The sequence below is a fragment of the Oryctolagus cuniculus genome, chromosome 9 (assembly GCF_964237555.1).
Source record: "Oryctolagus cuniculus chromosome 9, mOryCun1.1, whole genome shotgun sequence".
Taxonomy (NCBI): domain Eukaryota; kingdom Metazoa; phylum Chordata; class Mammalia; order Lagomorpha; family Leporidae; genus Oryctolagus; species Oryctolagus cuniculus.
In genome coordinates this window covers 87,182,315-87,191,381 of record NC_091440.1, presented here as the reverse complement: position 1 = coordinate 87,191,381, position 9,067 = coordinate 87,182,315, and the positions used below count along the sequence as shown (strand labels likewise).

At 46.0% G+C, this 9,067-nt stretch overlaps 1 long non-coding RNA gene across 1 annotated transcript; it reads left to right on the top strand.

Annotated features, from left to right (window-relative positions):
- The first annotated feature begins 6,775 nt into the window (after positions 1-6,775).
- On the top strand, positions 6,776-8,220 carry LOC103352475 (uncharacterized). Its single transcript, XR_007914757.2, has 3 exons — positions 6,776-6,846; positions 7,343-7,461; positions 7,997-8,220. It is a non-coding gene; the product is annotated as an uncharacterized lncRNA (long non-coding RNA).
- The last annotated feature ends 847 nt before the right edge of the window (positions 8,221-9,067 follow it).

Sequence of the window (9,067 nt, the reverse complement as noted above, 5' to 3'; positions counted from 1 at the left end):
CATGAAGGAGAAGTCACAGTCCTAGGCAGGTCAGCACCTCATCTTAAAACTTTCACTTCATGGCTGAGTCTGATTAAAGCTAAAAGCTTTTTGTTACTCTTATGCCCATGACAATTAGCTTCAGGCTTTGTCTAAAATAACTACAAAGAAGCAACCCTTAGGCTGAAATACAAACTCAGTCTCTTAATTCTCCACCTCTTCTGTGAGCAAGGCTGCCTTGGCAGACCACAGCCAGTCTGCCTTCTGTTGGGTGGTCTCCCCACTGGCCCCTTTTTAGGACTGCCCTACTCTCACCCATTCATCATTCATCATCCACCCATCCACCCATCCACCCATCCATCATCTACCATCCATCTACCACCCACCCACCCACCCACCCATCCACCCCCTACACACTCACCCATCCATCCAACCATCCACCTATCCACCCACTAATCCACCCATCCACCCACCTGCCCATACATCTATCCCTCCATCCACCTACCTACCCACTCATCCATCTAACCACTCATCCATGTTTTTAATAATGCAATGCATCTCTCCACCACAGCTGATGAGCTCAGAATTGGGTAAGCTGCAAAATGAGCCTGATGGAAAAATCAGTCTCTCTGAGTGGGTGGATATAACGTGGAAATCACTGACCCTTTCCATTTGTAGCTATGGCCTCTGAGAAACAGAGAAAGCAGATCTGTAGCAAGGGAAAGAAGCAAAGCGAATTGCAGAGAGAAGCAGACATGAGAACCAAGTGAGAGCACAGTGAGAAGGGAGAGGATTCCATTTCCAGTTCTGGTTCTCAGCGGCTCAGTGTCACCCTGCCCTTGGGTTTTACTGGATAGCCCAGAATCCACGAGATAACAGAGTCCTTCCCTCAGTCATCTTGGGGTTCTGCTCCTTGCAAGTCCTATATATTCAGGGTCTCTGCGCAAGGTGGCTCTGGTGTTCCCTCTGTCTTGATGTTGTGTCCGAGTCCTGTAGCAGGATATGGGTCCTGTTCTGGGGACAGCTGAGGGCCCAGGAGGATCTAAGCGTGAGCTGTGCCTCATCTCCTCGGTCCTCCTTGTAACCCAGACCCCAGACGGTGACTTTGTCCTGTGTCCTCTGCCTGGGTTCCTGGAGGATGACCAGCTGCAGGCCCTGCCCTGCTGTGGCCTCTGCCACTGATGCTCAGCTGCTGGCTTTGCTCACCTGTTGGGATGCCCGTGTTCTTTGTTGCTGTAGCCAATAAATTTCATGCTTTCTTGCTTTTGACCTTGCTTGCAGAATTGGTATTTGGATCCGCTTCCTTAACTGTTCCTTTTGTAGGTTTCTCTCTCTGTGAGTCTGATGATGAAGTCAATCCTAGGCACAGAGCCTCCCCAGACTCTAAGTGTATAACCTATTTGTTTGGGCTTTATGTTTCTTTAAAAACAGGGTGATACTTGTTCCCCAGATTCCTGGGAAGGGTCATCAAAGACTATGATGAGTACACGCTGCAAAAAAGATATGGAAACATGGTGCTTTACCTCACCCTGTACCCATGGGTGCTGTAAGGGGGAGGCAGCCCTCAGTGCCCTCTTCCAGGACACAGGGATCCAGGACAAGCAGGGGTCCAGGACAAGAATCCCACCTGCAGACAGCAGAAGCTGTGCAAATAAAGCCTAGATGTTGCTCAGCAACGCATCAATGGGAAAGAAAGGGAGAGTAAACCTGGGGACCACTGAGCCCCACCTCTGCTTTCCCCCAGTTTCTGTTCCTTCACAATCAGAATTTGAGCCAGCTTAGCCCAGAAGAGGCAGGTACCCTGATTTTGACAGGACCTAAAAAATGGAGGCAATGTCTTTTGCTTTAAATTTCTATTTGAATGTAATTTCAGATCTGCCAAGAAGAAAGTAATGCAAGAAACATTTTAAACATTCTTCTATTGCTAACATTTCAACCTCCTGCCACACTGCTTCATCATTTGCCCTCTCCCCTCTGTTAACTCTTGCTGAACCATTTGAGATTAAGTTTCATACACAATGGCCCTTTATTCCTAAATATGTCAGTGTGTATTTTCCACAAATGGAGACCTTTCTTCTACAAAACCAAAGTCATCAATGATGCTGTGACCTGAATCTGCTCTTACTGACCCAACAATGTCCTCGATAGCAAGTCTCCCACTGCAGGACGGGATCCAGTCCATGGTCACATACTACATTTATTTGTCATAATCCAGAACATTCTACAGTCTTTTGCCTTTTAGGTCACCAACATTTTTGAAGAATTCAACCCTCCACCCCCCAACTCCTGTTTGTTTTTTTTTTGTTGTTTTTTTTTTTTTTTTTTAAAGAGCACCACTCATTTTGTGTTTAATTTTTTTGTGTGTGGCTACAATGAAGTTATGTGCTTGCCATAGGGTACTGCCTAGGTGATATGTCCTTTCCAAGCCATCATACCTGGAGATATGTGATATCCATCTGGTCCACTGTGGAGCTGGTCATTTTGATCATGTGGACATGGTATTGAGTAATGTATTTATTGTATGATGAGTATTTTTAAACAAAAGATTGTTTGCTCATATATTGGTGATGTAATAAGAAATTTCCAAACACAAACACATATACATACATCCCACATATGTTATATCTTCTTTCCTTAAAGTTTCTTCTTTGCAATACCACATACCCAAGAGCTTCTGCATTTTCCAATCTTGCAAGGGCAGGTTTGACCTACAGAATGGAATTCTCAGAAAGGGAACTTGTAAAGGACATTAACTTGCTTACAAAATCACTGTTCCATTGCAGAAATGGATCCTAAATTGATTAAGCCACACCTCAGGACTGGTCTTCCGATCTGCTAAGAACAGGCAGCCTGCAGCTCCAGAGCCATGTTTCTAGGCCACAGCCAGTAAGCTGCTAGAGGGGGCTGGTGTTGTGGTGCACCTGGTTAAACAATGCTGTCATTCCACATGGGGTGCTGCTTCAAGAAGCAGCTGTTCTGCTTCTGAGCCAGCTCCCTGCTAATGTGCCTGGGGAAGCAGTGCAGGATGCCCCAAGTACTTAAGAGCCTGTCATTGGGGCTGGCACTGTGGCATAGAGGGCTAGGACTCCCATGTGGGCATCCTGGTTCATGTCCCAGATGCTCCCCTTCCAATCCAGCTCTCTGCTATGGCCTAGGAAAACGGAAGATGATCCAAGTGCTTGGGCCTCTGCATGGGAGACCTGGAAGAAGCTCCTGGCTCCTGGCTTTGGATCAGCTCAGCTCCGGCCATTGCAGCCATTTGGGGAATGAACCAGAGAATGGAAGACCTTTCTCTTTGTCTCTTCCTCTCTCTCTCTGTGATTCTAGCTTTCAAGTAAATAAATAAAACCTTTTAAAAAAAGAAGCTGCAATAAATGGTGCTTGGAAAACTGGATTTCCACATGCAGAAGCATGAAGCAAGACCCCTACCTTACACCTTACACAAAAATCCACTCAATATGGATTAAAGACTTAAATCTATGACCTGACACCATCAAATTATTAGAGAACATAGGAGAAACCCTGCAAGATATAGGCACAGGCAAAGACTTCTTGGAAAAGACCCCAGAGGCATAGATAGTCAAAGCCAAAATTAACAATTGGGATTATATCAAATTGAGAAGTTTCTGTATTGCAAAAGAAACAGTGAGGGAAAGTGAAGAGGCGACCAACAGAATGGGAAAAATATTTGCAAACTATGCAACTGATAAAGCTTTAATAACCAGAATCTACAAAGAGATCAAGAAATTCCACAACAGCAAAACAAACAACCCACTTAAGAGATGGGCCAATGACCTAAATAGACATTTTTCAAGAGAGGAAATCCAAATGGCCAACAGACACATGAAAAATTGTTCAGGATCACTAGCCATCAGGGAAATGCAAATCAAAACCACAATGAGGTTTCACCTCACCCCAGTGAGAATGGCTTACATACAGAAATCAACTAACAACAGATGCTGGCAAGAATGTGGGGAAAAGGGGACACTAACCCACTGTTGGTGGGAATGCAAACTGGTAAAGCCACTATGGAAGACAGTTTGGAGATTCCTCAGAAATCTGAATATATTCCTACCACATGACCCAGCCATCCTACTTCTTGGAATTTACCCAAAGGAAATTGAATTGGCAAATAAAAGAGCTGTCTGCACCTCAATGTTTATTTCAGCTCAATTCACAATAGCTAAGATCTGGAATCAACCTAAATGCTCATCAACAGTAGACTGGATAAAGAAATTATGGGATATGTACTCTATAGAATACTATACAACAGTAAAAAACAATGAAATCCAGTCATTTGCAACAAAATGGAGGAATCTGGAAAACATCATGCTGAGTGAAATAAGCCAGTCCCAAAGGGACAAATATCATATGTTCTCCCTGATCAATGACAACTAACTGAGCACCTAAAAAGAAACCTGTTGAAGTGAAATGGACACTATTAGAAACAATGACTTAATCGGCCCTTGTCCTGTCAAGGAACAACTTATCATTTTATTCCTTTTAGTATTTTTTTGTTCTACTTAATACCATTGGTTGAACTCCTTAATTAACACACAATTATTCCTAGGCATTCAAAATTAACTGAAAAGTGATCCCTGTTAAATATAAGAGTGGGAATGAGAGGGAAGAGATGTACAGTCCAGTACATGCTCACTCAGACTTAACCCTAATGGTAGAGCTAGAAATGTGCCAGGGGATGGATTCCAATTCAGTCCTATCAAGGTGGCATGTACCAATCCCATCTTACTAATCAAATTGATCAGCTTAAGTTCATAATTGATCATAATGATAGGATTAAGTGTCAAAGGGATCACATAAACAAGACCAATGTCTGCTAATAATAGTTGATAGAATTAAAAAGGAGAGAACGATCCAACATGGCTGTGGGATACACAGCAGACTCATAGAATGGCAGATGTCCTAAACAGCACTCTGGCCTCAGAATCAGCCCTTAAGGCATTTGGATCTGGCTAAAAAGCCTATAAGAATTTCACAGGCATGGAAATGCCTAAATGAAAGATCTCTGTGATTGCGATTCCAGCAGAAAGAATGGGCCATCAAAGAAGGAGGTACCTTTCTCTGAAGGGAGGAGAGAATTTCCACTTTGACTATGGCCTTGTCTAAATAAGATCGGAGTTGGTGAACTCAAGAGGCTTCCATAGCCTTGGCAGCCCATGACAAGAGCCTAGGGTGATTACTGACATCATAAATAAGAGTGTCAATTGTTAAACCAACAATGGGAGTCACTGTTCACCTATGCCCCATGAAGGTTTTCTGTCCTTAATGTGTTGTACTATGAGAATTAACAGTAAAACTACTACTCAAACAGTACTGTATACTTTGTATGTCTATGTGGGTGCAGTCTGTTGAAATCTTTACTTAGTATATACCAATTTGATTTTCTGTATATAAAGATAATTGAAAATGAATCTTGATGTGAATGGAATGGGAGTGGGAGTGGGAGATGGGATGGTTGTGGGTGGGAGGGAGGTTATGGGGGGGAAAGCTGCTATAATCCAAAAGTTGTACTTTGGAAATTTATATTTATTAAATAAAAGTTGAAAAAAAAGAAGCTGCCAAGCTATAAAAATATTTTTTAAAAAGGAAAGTAAAGACCCTGTCATCCATGCGGGAGATGAGGATGGAGTTCTGGGCTCCTGGCTTCAGCCTGGCCCAGCCCTGGCTGTTGCAGCCAATTGAGGAGTGAGCCAGCAAAAGTAAGATCTCTCTCTCTCTCTCCTTTCAAGAATAAATAAAATAAATCTTAAAAAAGAACTTGCCATAGACTGTGGCTGGTTCTAGAATCAGACAACACTTGCCACAACATCAACACAGGCCCCTGTGGGACAGTGACCCACCTCTCCTCATTGCTGTTGAAAAAGAAAACCCAGGGGGCCAACAAGGTGGTGCACTAGGTTAATCCTCCACTTATGGCACCAGCATCCCATATGGGCACCCGTTCTAGTCCTGGTTGCTCCTCTTCCAATCCAGCTCTCTGCTGTGGCCTGGTAAAGCAGTGGAGGATGGCCCAAGTGCTTGGGCCCCTGCACCTGCATGGGAGACTAGGAAGAGGCATCTGGATCCTGGCTTCGGATCGGCACAACACTGGCCGTAGCGGCCATTTGGGGAGTGAACCAACAGAAGGAAGACCTTTTTGTCTGTCTGTCTCACTGTCTGTAACTCTACCTGTCAAATAAATAAATAAAAATATTAAAAAAAAAGAAAACCCAGAAATTCATGGGCATGCTTGCTCACAAGCAAGGCAGGTAGTAAAAGTGCAGCCTCTGCCTCACATTCTCCATGTGCTCTGCCCAAACCTGAGTCACACTGATGGCCTTGGCAGCAAGAGGCCTGTTGGTTCCCCTGCACTGTGCTGGGGATGCAAGGGGGCAGGACTCGAAAGAACTTTGGGAGCTGATCTATCCCATCCCTGTACCTTCCGAAGCTTCCTAGTTGATCAAGTGGCAATGCTCCTAAGACTTCAATTCTCTTCCCCTCAAGGGAATCAAAGAAGCCTTTCCTTTGGTAGTGGAGCTGCCAAATACCAGAGGGAAGCTGGCTCTGAGGTCATCCTCACCCAGAACAGCTCCACCCTGAGGGTCGCCTTTCTCTGGACAGCACATGTGGGGCTTTCAATTCTGTACTCCTCTCTAAATGCACTGTTTGCAGAGGAGAGAGCTATAAGGAAAAGCAGTTACCATGGTCAGTAATAAAAGCATCCCTTGAAAGGATGATGATGACTCAGCAGAGCAGCAGGTGATGACTTAACAGTTGAGTGTGGCACAAGCAGAGCCTGTGGGCGCTGGTAGACCAGTGGGTCATTCTGGGGAGGGCAGAAGACATCTGGCTCAGAATCAGTCTGAGGTGGGGGTGGCATGGTTAGAGATGAAATTGACTTCGAGGCAGAGCAGGAGGCGGGGGTGGGGGCAAAGGACCAGGCAGGAAAGGGGGCACCGAGGCCACCACTGGTCATTCAGTGGCCAGTGCCTCTCACCTGTGATTCTCCAGCTAAGCTTCTCTCCTGTCCCACCCTCATTTCTCTTCCACCTTCTCCCGGCCCAGCTAGTTGCTCCACACCGTCTGCCAACATTCCAGTAAGAGAGGTATCCACAACGACCACGTCATTGCCCAGCAGTGGCCAAGCCGCTGTTCCACCATAGCTGAGCCCTGCAGACTCACCATGTTCATGGACACTTCCCCACGATGAATGGCACTTTTCTTCTGAGTCCTTTGGTTTCTGTGTGGGCAGCCAGCACAGATGTTTCAAGCATGTAGCCTGGCCCACCCTGACCTCTCTTCTCTGCTGCCTTAGAATTCACCTTCACCTGTTCCGGCAATTTCTTCTCTGTCTTCCTTCCAGGGTATAAACAGGCACGTTTCTTCTCACTCCGAGGCACTTAGCAGAGCACTGCACCTGTGATAGGGTCGAGTCTACACCACAGTCTTCAACACTGCTGGGACATGAATACTCTCAAGGAGGTAAGTGACTTAGCAGTGGGCATGGTTTGGGGTGGGGTCAGTTTATGCCCTGAGAAGAGATTGTTGGTCCAGTGTGTCCATCCCCTGAGTGATGAGGGAGAGAGGGCAGCTGAGGCTAACTCTCAGGTTTGAGCCTGGAGATGAGCAAGCTTCGGAAAGATGGTGTTAGAGTGCCGTCATGGAGACATGCCTGGGGGGCAACCGCATCTATGAGGGGCAAGTGCACCTGCAGCAGGTCTTTAGGAGAGAGAGCCACTGCCATGTGTCAATGCTAAGGTGCTTGTTTTCAAAACCAGTGGAATGGATCCTGTTACCATGACAACAGCAAGTAAGCCCCCCACCACCACCCTGTGTTGGGGACTGAAGGTGGGGCAAGTCTGTGGCTTCCCTTTGATGGATGGGAGTTGTGTGAGTTCCCATTTGATCTAGTCCCTGAGCCTCACAACCAGTAAAAAGCATGTGAAAGCAAATCGCATGCTACAAGCTGCAGAGACAAAGGATTCTAATTATTATTCCCGACTTTGGACTCTTACAGTTCCACCTGTCGCCACATCTCCTGGAAGTGGGCAATCAATATGAAATATAAAGACCATAGCGATGTGAGAATGTGCACAGGGAGACCCGCAGCTCAGTGCCCGCTGCTGCTCCTCTGCCCTCTGCGGTCCTCGGAGGTGAGGCCGGGCCACACTTCCCAGGAATACTTAGGGAAATTCACTGATGCTGAGCATGCTGAAAAATACAGCTGAGTCATTGCTGGCAGCTCCATTGCTTCAAGGTCTGATCTCTCGGGTGGGGGGTGGGGGGACGACTCATGCAGTAATTATTTCCATATGAGGGAGAGAAAGAGGAAATGAATAATTAGGAGGCATTGAGGAGATGCAGATTTCCCTTTGTTCAAAGCTGATGTCTCAAGATGTTTCTTTACCAGGAGGATTTCCATCATCTGCTTTACTTCTGAGAGAGCAAAGGAAGGAGAGGGTGCTTATAGATGGCAAAGAACAGAGAAGAACAAGAGAGATAAGAGGAAAGGGAAGAGAGGAAACGCATTACCACTATGCTACTGGAAACATAAAATCGCGAGAAACTGCCATGATCAGCATCTTATACTTTTTGAGAGTATGTGAGGAAGGATGTTTAATTTATTTTACTATTTTATTTATTTGAGAGACAGACATATGGTGGGGGCTGGAGAGAGAGAGAGAGGGAGGAAGAAAGAGAGAGGGAGGGAGAGAGAGAGAAACTCCCATCTGCTGGTTCACTCCCCCCAAACATTCCCAACAACTGGGGTTTTACTGGGTCACAGCCAAGCTAGGAACTCATTCTAGGCCTTCCACATGGGTGCCAGGAACCCAATTACTTGAGCCATCACCTGCTGCCTCCAGGGTGTGCATTAGCAGGAAGCTGGATCAGGAGCAGAGGCAGATAGTCTATTATGGAACATGGGTAACTTGACCGTGAGGCCAAATGCCTGCCCCTGAAGAAGGATTCAGAAACCTTTATAGGAATCTCAGTGCTACAAGGGAAGAGTGTCTATGCCTGTGCTTCAGGGCCAACTTGGTCTCCTGGGTCCCCGGGCCTGTGGCTTCCCACCCCTCCTCTGTCCCCG